The 16,339-nt window shown below is 42.9% G+C and overlaps 1 protein-coding gene across 1 annotated transcript in view; it reads left to right on the top strand.

Moving 5' to 3' along the window:
• plxnb1b (plexin b1b) overlaps positions 1 to 16,339 on the top strand; it is a 125,240-nt gene that overhangs the window by 24,852 nt on the left and 84,049 nt on the right. Inside the window, 1 exon segment of the mRNA XM_059330267.1 lies at positions 235 to 305. The gene's annotated coding sequence lies outside the window, so the exon portion shown is untranslated.

The raw sequence follows: 16,339 nt of genomic DNA, 5'->3' as shown, positions 1-16,339 counted from the left end.
AGGCCCTCACCTGCGGAGCATGAATTAAGGAGACATGGCAGGTGCTGCAAGTGGTTTAAGCTCCCTTTGTAGAGGGGGATTTTTCAGCCATTGACTCCTGCTATCATCGTCTGTGTTCACATTATGGTTCCTCAAGGACTATTTGTGGTGTACTTTATGTCATGCTTTGGCCGTTTAGTGAAGATGATTGTAAAATACTCTCTGTGGATTTTCTAACTGCCTGTCTCCCTTCAGGTTTGGACAAATCCTGATGGTAGCCATGGGAAGATTGAAAATGGCAGGAAACGAGCACTGAAGTTCCACAGGTAGGGAATTAAAATGTCCTGTTTTCTTGCTACTGCTTTTGCTAAAATAATTAGTCAAACAGATCATAACATGACCCAATGTTAATTCTTATGTAATCAGTGTTAGGCTAATTTTTCTTTTTGGCCAGTTGGTGATCACTCAATCTTTCTAACTATTTCCTTCAATTCATCTGAATTACACAATGGCTCATGGGATTTGTTTTCTTCCTCCTGCGGTGTCAAGTCCACTTCCCCCCCAAACCACAACCCACCACACTCAGCAGCTATTTAAAGTGTGAGCGGCTGCTCCCAATTACTCCTCCCCATGCCAAACCAGAAGCTTGGGCCACGCAAACGGAGGCCTCCCTGCTGTGACTTTTATCTGTTTGTTTTCATATTTCCCTTCCCTCAGTCAGCCCTCCTCTCTGGTGCTCATACTGTTTTTTCCTTAGCCAAGGATTATTGTGTTTTTCCTTCAGCTGACCTTGGTTACATAAACTAAGACCTGATCCCCCTTCCTTGATTCTCCTCCCTGTCCAAGTCCTCCTCCTCCCTGTCCCACCACTGTGCCCGGCTCCTATCCTCCGGGCGCTCCCACAAAGCCCAGTGTTTTGATTACATTGTGAAATAGGAGCCAGGACTATTTATTCCCAGGCTGGGGTAGTGCAGAGGACCTGGTTGGAGGATAAGCCAGAGAGGGGGAAGCCAGGAAGCTTTTGTGGTTGAATCAGGCGGATGGTGTTGGTGGGTGAACTGTTTATGTCTTCTCATAACCTCTCTTTGTGGGCTGTGCATCCAGCCAGCTGTTTCAAATTAGCAAAACGCCCAGAGTCGCATCCCTCTGTCAGCAGTTTCTGCACATAACGCAAACCCCGTCTTTTAGCTACGGCCATTACACAGTGGCAGGTTGGCCGAGTGCGTTGAGACACCATCCTTCAGCGCCAGGAGTGAGGCTCAGGCCCTTATTGGGAAGTGCACACCCTGCTGAAGTGTGACTGGGACTGACACTAGATCCTGGCTCTCTGAGGTTTATAGCAGGTATACTGTGCAGTGAGCAGACTTGATGACAGCAGTGGCTGAATAATGATCATATGTACAGACAGGGCAAGGTGCCCAGAGACTGCTGTTCACCAGAACAAGTTTGGCTCAGTTTGGTCCTGTTAAACTCAGCTCCTAGAGTGCTCTTCTTATTATCTCTCCTCTCCTCCTCATTATATATTTATATGCCAACAATTCAGAGAATTACAGTTTCTCGTAGAGAATGAAAGTGGATGGCATGCAGGAAAGGGCTGTGGTTCAAAATTGAATGCAGTCTGCCACTAAGAACTCTGACTCCATGCTCTACCAGGTGAGCTACCAGTTTCCTCAGCTGTAATCTTCTCAAATAAATTGGAATTGGGGCTGGGCGATATGGACCAAAAGTCGTATCTCGATATATTTAGGATATCGATATTCGATATATATCCTGATATTTTTTTTGCAAAGTGAGAACAAATGTTCAGTCAAAGCCAAATATGACATGTCACAAGTAGTTTTATTCAAAGCGTTTATTTAAGTGAACATCAATACTGTATAACAGGAGTTTTTTTTTGTTTTTGTTTTTTTAAATCAAAGCTCCATAAAGTGCACATTTAAGCCAAAGCCGCAGCTTGCCTGGAGCAAGGATCACAGTGCAAATTTTAACTACAGTCATGAAAAAAATTATTAGTCCACCCTTGTTTTCTTCAATTTCTTGTTCATTTCATGCCTGGTACAACTTAAACTACATTTGTTTGGAAAAGTACAATGATAACAACAAAAATAGCTGATAAGAGTTTAATTTAAGAGCTGATATCTAGACATTTAACATGGTTTTCTTGATTATAACCAAAATCATTATTAAAAGCCAAATTAGTTGTACCAGGCATTAAAATGAACAGGAAATTAGAGAAAACAAGGTGGTCTAATATTTTTATCCATGACTGTATATCGATATATGCGATATGGTCTAATTCCATATCACATTTAAAAATATATTGATATATCTTTTATATCGATATATCGCCCAGCCCTAATTGGAATGCACTAATCTGATACATGGATCCATATTGGCTCAGATACTGACTTCACATACCCCTGACACACTGAGGACATTCTGCTCTGGATTGCAGTCCCGTCCACAACCCCTGGTAAGCGGGGAGGTCTTTGCAAGGGCCACTGTAAAGCTTATGGTCGGAACTACCATCACCTTGGCCCCAGCTTTTCTAAGCTGACCTAGCGCTGCGCTGCAATGACCCGCTGAGGTGAATCCCCCTGGCAGACTGCGCAGACCCCACCTGTTGACGAGTGTAAAAATATTTTCAGTTCATTATAAAACTGTGGCATGGTGCCTATCTGGCTCATAGATCAGGCATGCTGCCCGCTGACTTGGAATCAGATCATTTCCCTTGGCTAAAGGCCTTTTGTCAGATGAAATAAAATTTCAATGGTTTGGAAACAAACAAAAAATTAAACAAGTTAACATAAATGTTGATGGCTCAAATAATTTGAAATCGTAATATTTTTTCCACAAGTATGACTGGAGAGATTTGAAATGTCAGACATTATTATTATTAATAATTATTATAATAGTAGTAGTAGTATTCACACAGTAGAGGATTACAGAGTTTATATTGAAAAAGATTAGAAGGGAGGCGCTGCCAGTCACCCTTGAGGGAGAAAAAAAAACAGAACAATAATAATTTTCGATGCCCATTGTCGCCCTCGCTTCGAGTTCTGTCTTGAAAATAATAAATATTAACAAAATAAAGAAACGGATAAACAATGACATTTTGTCACTTGTGGTGCTGAGTCATGTGACGTGTGGTCATTGCCTTGCCCCCCTTTAGACGGCCAGATCACTGTCACAGAGGTCAGGTCATGTCAAGTGGCAGACAGGTTATGTTTTGATATATCTTGCAAGATGAAACGGCCGTCAAAGCTCTCTGGTGCGCAGTATCGAAAGAAGAGAAAAGAGGAGGAGGAGAAGAAGTCCCAATCTTTTTTTTAAATGCGTTTTTGTGTGAAGACGTTACATTTGTATTAGCTTGCTTGCTAGGTTGAAATAAAGCAATGCTCGCTTAACACAGTTAAGCACATTTTTCACAGGGTTTGCACTTTCATTGTCTCTCTTGTCTCTAACTTTGTTAGCGTCTCCAGCTCTGCTTCTTTGCGAATTGACTTGTAAGTTAATAATTATAGAGACAGATTGTATTATATAGCCTTGTTTGCACCATGGGCAAACAAAAACAGGAGTTCCCCCCTCCGTGAAACAGCAAGCGGAGCTACTCAACAACAATGGATCTCGCCTAGGGCACCAAATGGGCTAGAGCCGGCCCTGGTTATACTGTGTCTGTAGACACACATACAGTCCTCGTCTTTCAATAACTCCACTCTGTCACTCCTGTCTTTAACCAGCTGATCAGAACACACACACACACACACATACATACATACACACACACCCACACCTCATTTGCTTCAACAGGTCATACACATGACCTTGTGTTATATGCAAAACATTGAAATGTACACACTCTCATGCTCGCCTGCACACACCTAAACACACTTACTTCCATACTTGTGATTTTTAGTGAGGTTAGTTTGTGAATAGGTGGCTGTCACTGTCATCGTGAGTAAATTACTGATTCACTATTGTTCTTTGGAAATACAATGGTGACGCACAGAGACGCGCACATGTGCACACACACACACATAGCTCCGGCCAACCGGAGATGAGCAGCCGAGCATTAGATTACAGGGAAATGATCAGCCAGGGTAGACAGGAAACACTGCAGGAGGTGTGTGTGTTGTGTGTTGTGTGTTGTGTACTGTGTACTGTGTACTGTGTGTACTGTGTGTGTGTGTTGTGTAGAACACAAAACATGTAATTAACCATTTAGCTGCTTCTACACACAAAGTGAAAGAGGAGTTAAAGAGAGAGGGCAAGATAAGACCGAAAACACACACTGAAACCAGCTCTGGTTTAGAAAAAAGGACACACAAAGCAGGGTGGGACTAGCACATGGATCTCTTGTTTGGCTTTGTCCAGGCATGATTTACTTTGGTTTGAATTGCAGACCAGGGTCTATTATTGTCTACCAGGCGGAGGCACATGGCTGGTTCTCATCCAGAAGTTTCAGTACTGATACTGAAATCATTCTGCTTAACATTAACTTCTCATATGTAACACAGTGGGCTGAGTTCTTTTCAAGTGCAGGTTTTAGTGTCAACAGTAAACACTACTTTTCAGACTCTCTTCTGCACTACTGTACCAACAACAGTACCAGAACCGTGTCAACATCCAATACAGGTTAAAAAAGAAAAAGGATCAATATGGGGCAATATCTGATGAAAAGGTATGAAGTTCACAGTAGGGCAGTCGCAATGTCAATTCTGAATCTAAAATCTATTTTTTCAACTATGAATATATACCTATACTAGGATCAGCAAAATTTGAAATTTGACCTCATGGCCTTAGTGTGGCACTTTCCAGGAAGATATATGTCAGTAACACCATGGATTATTTATTATATAATGATTTGCTACAATCAAACTGGGGATGTTGCAGTTATAGAGTTTGCCTCTGAAGTGCTTTTGGAGGCTGTTTCATATTAACATGATCACATCACTCCTGTTTTAGCATCCTTACGCTGGCTCCCAGTATCTTTTAGAAGTGATTTTAAGATTTTACTGATTACTTTTAAGGCCCTTCATGGCCTCACTCCCTGCTACATCTCTGACCACTTAACACCCTAAACACCAGTCTGTACTCTGAGATCCTCAGGCAGAGGTCTCCTGACTGTTCCAGAGGCTGAAAACTAAGGGGGACAGAGTGTTGGCAGTCAGGGCCTCGAGGCTCTGGAACAACCTGCCCGAGGAAATCCGTTCGGCTGGGTCAGTGATCTCTTTTAAATCTCTTCTTAAAACATACTTTTATCGGAGTGCCTTTCCTCATTTTACCTGAACTTTACCTTCCTTTAAACTGTCTTTTAGTTGCACAGAAATATGTCATTCTGTAACATTATTTTTATCTGTTGTTTCATGGTTGTTTTCAACTTGTCTTTGTAAAGCACTTTGTTACATGAGTTTTGAAAAGTGCTCTATAAATAAAAAATATTATTATGTTATTATTATGAAGGAAACATTACACTGAACACCTTGTTCGAATGAACTATTGTACACAGTAATGCACTGTACCAAGCCCATTCACCAGCATGCACTTACCATCTCATTGACTTAATGACGAGAGAGTCCTGATTTAAAAAGCTATATACAATAATCCCATACATGCTGTTTGGGTTGCAACGTATGTGTTTCAACACATCTGCTGCAGGTCTCTCAGAACCGGTGGTCTGGCCTGCCCTACACAGACCGCAGCTGGGAGGGACGGATCGGGGGGGCTGCAGATTAGTGTGATTTTAAGCGTATCAGACATCTTAACGAACATTAGGGGGCTTCATCAAGATTGTGGAATGATATCAAATAAACCTGCTTAAATGAGCCCATACTATGTCCACAGATTAATGGAAGTCGCAGTCTTCACCAGAGACTCTGAAATACTGCTTGGTGTGTTTGGCCTGGAGGTTAGGGATGTCACTTCCTCTTCACACTGTTAGGTGCAGCTGCTGATGTGTGTGTTAGCTCATTTGTTGGTTTATGCACATAGTCCGTGTGCTGTCAAAAGCAAGGTGACACTTTAACCACAGTGATGCCTAAAAAGTCACTTTTTCCTCTTGTAAAGAGGGGGTTGGCTTGTGGGACAGAGGCTCTCTGTGCTTTTATTGAGGTGAATAAGTACAGTAGAAGTTACTATACATTGTTTATCAGCCTTTCACTCTCTAGCTGCTGTTATCCAGCTTGTCGAAGTTTGATCAGTTTGTTTTGGAAGATCAGAATGCAGAAGATGTTGACATTGTTGGCTTGAAAATAAAAAAAATGTCTTTTTATTGAAATAATATAAATGTTATTATTTGTTAAAAATATTTCTAGTTAATTATCTTCAAGTTACCTGAAACGATCATTTAATCAACATTGAATCCAAGACACACCTGTAAAAAAAGGTAAAGGATGGTTAACATCAGTGGTCCTCTCACTGCTTTGTGGATTCATAAATGCTGATTTTCATGTGGAAAATGTTGACAATTTCAGCAGTGGACATGACGGAGTATGGTGTGACTATTGCAAACTGCTCTATTAACACATGGCAAAGTGCAGCTGCTGACCCAGACCAGTTCCCACTTGAGTGATGACGTTTGACTGTGTGAAATAATAGGAACTAGGGCTGCAAGCAGCAGTGAACGGGCCCTCGCACCCAACTCTCGTCGGGCAGCTGGCCGGTCGCCGGCAGGCACTGCGGTGGTTTCAGGCATCGAGAAGGTCCTGTAAATGGATGAAGTTTGTAGTATGAGGATGACTTTCTGTTGTCAGTAGGGGGCGCTATGACTTTGACTGCATGTTGAGATAGGGACGTGTTCAGGCATGGACCCTTGTGAATCATAACAAATTTGGAACGGATTGGACAATGTATGGTGAAGTTACAATAACTTCCTGTTTCACGGCGTGGATGGTCACCACGGCAACGGCATGCAATAAAAAGACAAAAGCTTCACGATTTAGCATCATGGAGGGATTAAGTCTCTGCTGACCTGATGTGAGGTGGATCTGTTCAAGCGGTATGGAGCAAGACATCACAGTATAAAACATGTCACTTCCTGTTGTGGAAATGTTGAAAAATGGCCATACAAATCAAAATGGCCGACTTCCTGTTGAGTTTAGGATATGGGTCCTGCTGACTTTTTTTGTTCGTCTGGAAGAGTTCTATATGCCTACTGAATTTTATAAATTTTCATCAATCTTGGAGCTCAGGAAAAAATGTAGGGGGCGCTACAGAGCCAATTTGCCACGCCCATTCCTGAATCCCATTTCAGATTGCAATTTTCGCCAAGCCCGACAACTGTGCCAAAGTTCGTTCATTTTTGAGTAGCCCAAGCACCTAATTTTTTCCTCCAAAGTGATAAAAAAAGAAAAAGAAGAAACGGAAAAATAATCCTTGCGAATACAATAGGTCCCTCAATGACTGAGTCAGTGCTCGGGCCCTAAATAGTTTGTTTCAGAAGAAAAGCGGACCCTATAGTTAAAAGATGAGACTTTAGTTTTGAACTAAATAGACAACATGTTGGTCTCTATGGTCCGTGTGATGAAATAGATCATGGTAAAATAAAAAGCAGGAGAGGATTTATATAAATGGACGGTTTGTTAAGCCTTTTGCTGAGGGGAAGGCAAAACCAACAAATAGCAGAATCTCCAGAGGTGACCATGTGGGATGCAATGACGTCTAATCGGTACTTTAGCGAGCTTAAGTCTTTCAGTAGTGTATCCATTATCACTTGGTGTTTGTGTTGTTGTGGGTGTGCCAGAAGGATGTGGTCATCTCAGAGAGTGGCTGCTAATCATAAATCCATTCCCTGTAGGACTGTAAATCAGTGGCAGGCAGTTTGTTCCCTGGGCCTTAATTTCCTGATGACAAAGATGCTTCCTTTTGTAAGATTTCGCTCCAGGTCGTCAGTGACACATTACTGAAGCAGATGTCTTGGTAAAGAAACTCAGCAAGTCTCCTCCTGGTACCTTTTTAGTGTTCTTTTCTGTTGAGTATTTTTCTTGCTCTGTCTGACAGTGCTTGTACACGAAAGCATTAAACAAACAAGTGATGTAATACCAAGCACAATCAACCCCGCTTATCTCCACCCTCAGTGAGACAAGGTGACTTTGCTGGAGCGAGGTACCTGGAGCACTTGCAGCAAGCAGAACAATATAATCAAATCATGTCATTTAGTCGTCCTCATTTTTTTTTTTTTTTGGTCTGCCTTTTCACGTGACTACCACGAACGAGACAGTGGAATGAAGAGTAGGGGCCACTCACTCATTTCACTGATTGTGTCCTCTTGTTTTTTTTTTTTTAAATGTAAAGTCACCTCCATTCATCTTTGGCTTCCCGGACGAGCAGAGAAGGGTGGAGAATCTCAATCACTGCTTGACCATTTTTATGACATTCAGTCACTCACTGGGGCTTTTTGCAGCCTGAAGCTTTTTTTCCATTTAGTTCCATATGCCTCTTTCTAATGCCCCCCTCCTTGAAGATGCCCAAGGCCTTAAAGATATTAGACCCAAGCAGGGTTGAGTGCTTTTCATGTACGATGTACTGCTTTTGATGTCAGAATTCTGCGCTGTCACAAGTGGGGGAGGCTGTGAAAAGGTGAAAAAAAGTGGGTCATCCATGGATTGCCCTTCCATATTATGCCTGGGTTTGAATTTTTTTTTTTTATTCAAGGAGGTTATCTTTAACACAGTTCCAACTACAAATAACTTCAGCTTTAATCTTTGTGATCTTCTACCCAAATTTGTGGATGTAAATTTCCCTGAGGGGTAAATAGAAGACAACCAAAACAACAAAACACTTTGCATGCATGAAATGTGACTCTAGTTTAGATTCAGCCCTAACGAGGTATTCTCAGCTTGGCCACGGTCTGCATTACACTCTGCATTTTACTATTCAAATGTATTATAATGAGAGGACATTTAATTTGCTTCTCTGTTGCGTTTTTTTTTCTTTGGTTTTGATTATTTGCGTGTTCGTTGCTGAGGTTTTGACATAGCTGCTGTGTGACAATGTTTACCGTCTGTTACAATATTTAATATGTTTATATTATTCAGAACATAAAGGTGTGCTGTGGTTTTTTTCTGGTTAAGTAATTTTAACTAGATTTACAAAAGATGGGATGGAGTCTTCCCAGACGTGTCTTAACCATGGCGAAGGTCTGATTTTTCTCTCCTTCGCACTAATTCCCGCCCTCCATCTTGTTCCGTACCCTTACCTCTCTCTCATTTAACCAGGCGTCCTCTGTCTCTGTCCTCCCTTCCCCCTCCATCCATACAAGACAGACTAAATTAATAGACAGACTGAGAAAGAGCAAAGACGCAGAGAGACAGAAAGCTAAATTGGAGAGCCGAAGAGGGGCAGTACGGGGGAGGGTGACGAGGAAATGGATGGAGGTAGAGTGATGAGATGAAGAGAAGGAATAGATTGGAAGAGACAATGGACAGATTAGGGATGGGGCCATATGATACCCAGAGGGGTACAGTTAAACACACGCCAGTCTGATCAATAAGGTGTGCTCACCCCGAGGGAGTAGAGCTCACCCAACGACACACACACACACACACACACACCCTCACATACCTCGGGGGATGAAAGGACAATCCACACCCCATTATGCACCCTCCCCCCACCTCCCTGCATACAGAGACCAACACTGGTCTCTGGGGGACCAGGGAGCTGACAAATTGGAACGCGTCCCCACTGTTTCCCTTTTCGTTAAACCACTGACCAATGAAGCGTTGACCAGAAACACAAGCATGGAAAAGCTGCAGACTGATCAAAATGACCAGTATCAAAGATCAGAACTGCTGCTTTAATCAATTTTTAGAGAGAACTCTACAAAACATGCATTCCTGGGAAACATTATTAGTGTAGTCTGACTCACCGGATGTACTGCTTGTGTCTCTCACAGGACATTCTCCTCTCCTTCTGCTCTCCAGCTATCTATTTATTGTTCGACTTATACCACAATAATGGGTGCAGCCCTACTTTTCTCTAGCGCTGTGGAGATAGCTCAAGCAATGTGAGACTACCATTAGGGTGTTTCCACGAACTCAGGGTGGTCTGCTGAAGCCGCGCCATGCCACGCCGTGATGAGATGTCTCCTGCCTCACAGTGTAGTCATGCTGCTATGCTCCTGCTAGCTGGCAGGGCCGAGCCATATAACAATACTGATTAACTGATTGTTTATTTTTTAAAGATTCTTTTTTTGGCATTTTTCATGCTTTATTGAAAGTGACAGATAGAAAGCAAGGACTCTGCCTTAATGGTATGATCTCTACCAGTGTGAGCAACCGGGACGCCCCAAATATATTGTTTTTTAATGTAATCATTTATTTATTGAATTTTTCTCAAACACAGCAATCTACAGTAGAAAACAAAGAATTGGCCTGAACCCAAACGGGACAATTTCTTCACCCTGATTATGTGAGTGCGTTACAAAGGGAATTTTATAACTCTTAATGTACATGATTATGATATGCATATTGGTTTAAGTAAAGAGTATGAAATATCCTTAAAAAGTCACATTTCTTTATACAAATGGGACGTCCCAGACAAGGTTTGGAGCATGGAGGGCCAATTAAACAGGGCTATGGGTTTGGACCCTGTCACAGCAGAGGGCCGCTGACTGTAATAACATTGCTGACATAGAGATAGTTGACGTGCGTGTGTGTGTGTGCACATGGCCTGCAGGAAGCTGACTAGTGAATCAGATTGGTTGTGAAGTGACTCTTCTTTGATTGTAGTTGTGGAGCGGGGAGCGCAGGCCGGCGAGAGAGGACTCGACGCTGTGAAGAAAAATTAATGAAGACATTTGGGAATTGAAGCAGCACTTTGGTGTGACTGAGCGTTTGTGCTCACATGTTGATTAGATGTTTTTGTGTGTGTGTACGTATATGTGTGTGTACGTGTGTAATTACTGGTCTCTAGTTTACCGCCAGCTTGTGCATCTGTTACCTGACTCCTTCAAAGCCCACAGATTCAAAGGAGCGGCGAGCAGCAGTCTGTGAAACCAAACACACTTTGTATCCTCATCTGCTGTTTACTTGTCGTGAAAACACCTCCACAACACAACACAACACCACACCACCAGACACACACTATCCAACTCACCGACCGAGGAGCTGCAGCTCTGCTATAGCTGCTGAATATAGCCTTAGTGTTTACAAATATTGTGTAAATGGATTGGAGTTTAAAGTCTCCCAGTGAGGTGTGTGATTACATGTAGGGTGCCAACAATTGTGTAGCATCAGTCATGGTGATGCATGGAGCTGCGGCTGTGAGTCTGGCTCTGTGTGAGCTGGTCAGCAGGGAGGACAGAGTAATGACTAGTATTTAGGCTGCTGTCAGGCCACTGTGCTGATAACAGTGTGTGGGAGACTGTGGAAATAGACTGTCAATTCTTCTATGACTTCCATAACCACTGCAGCACCCTACACACACACACACACACACACACACACACACAGAAGGACGAGAGAGGGAAAGATAAAGTACAGGGGAGTTTTGTGGAGCTTTAAACAGGCAGTCCAAATATTTTCTGCCCCATGAGGGTTTGTGACAAAGAATAAATAAACATTTTTTTTCTTTGTGGAGTCAGACTAAACCACATCAACACAATGAAGTGCCACTGTGAAGGGCCAGCCACCCCTTTTAATTAAGTCTTGCAGATTTGGGACATTGTGATTCAAGAATGTTTTCATTGCAGTTAAACCACAGATACAGAATGCAGACTTGAGCTTTAAAGTGGTCTACTCAGGTCCTAGTGAGTGACCCCACATGGGATCAGAGTCGGGCTACTTCCAGATCATATTTTCTGTCTCATCAAGTTTCACATAGTGTTTCTGCAAGCCTGTTTTGTATTGGATCATGAAGACCTTTAATGCAAAGGACATTACTACAGTGAACACAGGATATAGTGAACTGTTAGAGAGCCGTTAAACATAGGCACATCTAGCCAGATTGTTTAACCCCCTTTACAAATAAGAGCAATAGACAGACATTGTCTAATTCTGTTAATTACAAACATTTGCAATGCTTTACTGTATTGCAGAAAGATATTTGTACTGTGCATTTCTATTTAAGATAAGCTAAACCAGGCATTATATTCTCATGAAGTAGTTGGTATGATTTCATACCACTTTGCAGCAAGATTTGTATATCCTTTGAAATGTAGGAATACAGGTAAAGTGGCGTCTTCAACACACCGCTGACAGGAGACCGAAATATGCATTATAAAAGTGACACTCTCCAGAGGCAGCTGGTAAATCCCGTCCCAGGTCATGGAAGGGCTGTGGCTGGAAGAAGGACTTTTTTTAAAATAAAAAAGCAGTACAGAAAAAATAATATTTCAATAAAAATGAGACACCAAAGGTAAGATTAAGAGCAGTTGTCAGGCCCCGTTATGGACTGTGTGTCAAAATGTGACTTTAAGAGAGCAGACAAATACCCCCCTGCCCTGTAGACAAGAGCAAACAGAGATGTGTTTGTGTGGCAGAGTCAGGGTGTGGTTGAAGGTCTATTGTTGTCTGATTGTGTATTTGTAGGCCAGACACACACACACACACACACACACACACACACACACACACACACACACACACACACACACACACACACACACACACACACACACACACACACACACACACACAAACTGGTAGTTGCAACCAGCAGGGGACTGATGAGTGCTTGGAGGGTGTCTATTGTGTTTTTAATGTTGCTTTTCATCCCTTGTATTGGAACAGAATGGTCAGAGGTGCACACACACACACACACACACACACACACACACACACACACACACACTGGGATGAGTCATAAATCAAGCCCATGACCTGTCCCAGCTCTAATCATCCCCCACACACTCCCACCTCTTGTCTTTGCTTTGGTTCTGACTGGTCACATTGGGAATTCACTGGGACTGTCATTAGTTGCAGATGGAGGGGTGAGATGCACCAGTGACTATCAAGCGGGAATCTGTCTCCTAGATATACAGCTGACTGCCCTAACAAACTGACTTCTTTTTCCAACCAGTGGAGCCGCCCCCTGCTGGACATTAGATAGAATGCAGGTTTAAGGCACTTTCATAGAGCCGTTTCATGCCAGGACATTAACGGCTCTGTAACGTCGCGCCCGAAGCATGATGCCGGGATCAAATGAGCCCACCAATTCTCCGCCTCCAGAGGTAGTCACAGAGGTGTAAAATTGGTGGGACTGTTGGAAGTGGGACCACTATGAACGAGCCATCCCGGCAAGGTGGAATATTTGACGTTGCTTATGACGTCTAACACCCCCCCACTGCTGATTGTTATTGAACCGGCATTGCTGTGCTGAGCGTCCGGTGCTTGTTGTAAACAAACGGAGGTCACCAAGTGAAAACGTCCTGCTGCAGCACATACACGCTGTACTGCTACAGAGCTAACTGTTAGCCTATTAGCACTGTGCTACTGCGCAGCACTGCTTCTGCTCTGTCGCACCTCACTATTGTCTCCTCCCACTATCCTCCCACCTCGTTCCGCAACGCCAGACTGCACTATGAAAGGGCAGAATATCACGCCTTCGTGGGTTCACTATGAACGCCCTGATCTTTCCGGCAATATAGTGGAACATTTGCGGGACCGCACTATGAAAGAGGCTATTGACTTCACTGTTCCACCTCAGAGGTTGCTGCCTGCTTGTAACCCAGAATGGTAAGCTGGGTGAGGTGTGTGTGTGTGTGTGTCATGACCACCAACACACACACACACACACACACACACACACACACACACACACACACACACACACACACACACACTGACACTTCACCCAGCTTATCAGTGGCCTTGCAGCTGTGTACCTACGCTATGTAATCTTATTGATCCCATTACCAACAATGTTGAAGCAGCGCTCTGGCTTCAGAGCGGCTACACTCTGTAGCAGCTGGATATGGAGCTAAATGTTGGATGCATACTGTTAACATCAGTATTTACAAGTTTTAAAGGCCCACCACAACCTTTTGGGAGACATATGACATTGTTTCCTAGGTTGACTGCTTTGGCCTGGTGCTGGGCGGCTCAATCTACCAGACTAAATACGGTAACCAAATTTAACACTTTAAATTCTTCTTTTAAAAAAATATTTAATGTTATCCGTTACTTTCCTAATATTTATTAGGAAAGTATTTCCTTTTATTTATTAGTTAAGTTCCACATGACCATTTGCTGACAAGCACCGTTGGTCTTTTTTATTTTTACAGAAGCTGTTGCAGTGCTCACTACACATTAAAAAACAGAAACAGCAGTCATCGGACTGGGGGAGGGGAGAACCCATCGCTGAATCCACGTCCAACTGGCTGATTGGTGATTTGTGTCGTGAATCACATGTTCCATTGACTTTAGTAGTTTGGACCTCCTGACTTGTTCATGGAGTCATGGCTTGTACTGCCCGGAGATTGAATATGGAGAAATGCTGGAACAGATATTTGGTTTTGTTTTTGCCATTAAATAGCACCAAAAAAACAAAGTTTTGGCCTGGTGGGGGTTAGCATCATAGGGCCTGTACAATGATGGGTGAAACGGTAACTAATGTTAGCTTTGCCTTTGTGTATCCAGTAAGGAGCTACTGTCAGTCTAGTTTAGAGAAGATGTATTTGAATTATCAAATTCATGGAGCTGTATTAAGTCCACCCCATTGATATCACTGGGCTAAACAGGTAGATTTTAAAATACAAGATGCTGACTGGTTTATATGAAAATACTGAACAATTAAGCAGGATGTCAATTACCATTAAGAATCAGCCATTTCAGCCATTTTTTTTGTTTAAGTGGCATTTGTACCAAACAGTTGTGAATAATGTAAAATGTTCCTTTTCCTTTTATATGTGTTAAAAGTCACCCCTCACAATTGAGTGTCACCCTTTAGCCTGGGGACACCAGCTGTTTTAGCTGTGAACATGGTTAAGCTCATCCTATCATAGGAGCACCACAGTGGATCAGGTCACACTTCTTTTGTTCAGCTCTTTTTACCAAATACTGAAATATTTGGGGTGATATCATTGAAATTCCCCTCTGGCCTGTGCAGTGTTGTTTATCTACCTGTGTTCCAGCCTTCTGGCTGGATGAAAGCAAAATTCTGGCTGCTGCCTGCCTTCCAAGGTCAGGTCACTCAGACCATGTTTAGATGTGAATGATGCTTTGGGTGAATTCGGTGCAGAAGCGGTGGGTGCTGTTATCCCCGGCCTTCTCGTATAATGAGCTGTGTGTGTGTGTGTGTGTGTGTGGAGAGTGGAAGGTTGGTGACCCTTGTGCTGTCTGGAGCACAATGATGAATGAGACTGTTAGAGTGGAGGTGTGAGACTATGCTGTGGATTTCATTCCCATTTGACAAACTCACACCCACACGCACTTTATACCACTCCTTGCTTTCTTTCTCATTTCATCATTTACGGCCAACACATGACTCATTCTTCTTTCATTTAAAACCCCATTGTTTCCTGGACTGGGCATCATTTGCAATCCTTTAGATGCAGATGCCACTATAATGTGGTTATTTTATTTTGAAATAGTAACTCTCCTCTCGTTTCAGGTCACTTGCCCTTCCCCGTGGGTCATCTGTCTGATTGTCTCCCCTAATTACTGATTTTGTTCACCTGGTGCTCCCTTCCCTCCATGTGTTCAAATAGTCTGTGTTTTGCCTCCTCTTGGTCAAGTGTGTACTGTCAAGCCAGGCTCAAGTCAGTCACTCAAAAACCTATAAAACTAAGACCTGCGCTAAACTAATGAATTACAAAGAAAAACCACTCTTAAGAGGAATCCAAAAAGGCAAAACAAGACAAGCTGTGGCTGTGGCAAGAAGGAGATAACTGGCTGGTATGGTGCCAGTGTGTTTGACCCCATCACCATACCAGCCAGCTATCTTCTCGTTAGAGTGCAGACTATTGAAACACATGGAGGGAAGGGAGCACCAGGTGAACACAATCGGTAATTAGGGGAGAAAATCAGACAGATGACACACGGGGAAGGGCAAGTAACCTGAAACGAGAGGAGAATTACTATTTTAAAATAAAACAGGAAATAACAAGACCAGAACACAAAATAAGACACCACCTCACGGTGTGACATAAAATGGCTGTAAACAGAATTCAGAGTATATAGATTGCCTGACCATTGCGATGGCTGAGCCGGCAGCTATGCTAATGCCACTGCAAACAATCCTTAAAATAGCACCAGACGGGACAGAGCTAATGGTGTAACCTCTGGGATACCGGTAGGTGACTGTTACGCTTCTGTGACAATGCAGTGGGTTGGCAATGTGTTATCAGTGGTAACCACCATATGAGAGCAGTGCAGAGCGTCAAGCGGGACACACACAGGGCACACAGCTTGACTCAGCTCTA

Source organism: Centropristis striata, chromosome 3 (genome assembly GCF_030273125.1).
Source record: "Centropristis striata isolate RG_2023a ecotype Rhode Island chromosome 3, C.striata_1.0, whole genome shotgun sequence".
Taxonomy (NCBI): Eukaryota; Metazoa; Chordata; class Actinopteri; order Perciformes; family Serranidae; genus Centropristis; species Centropristis striata.
This window is presented reverse-complemented; position numbering and strand designations above follow the sequence as displayed.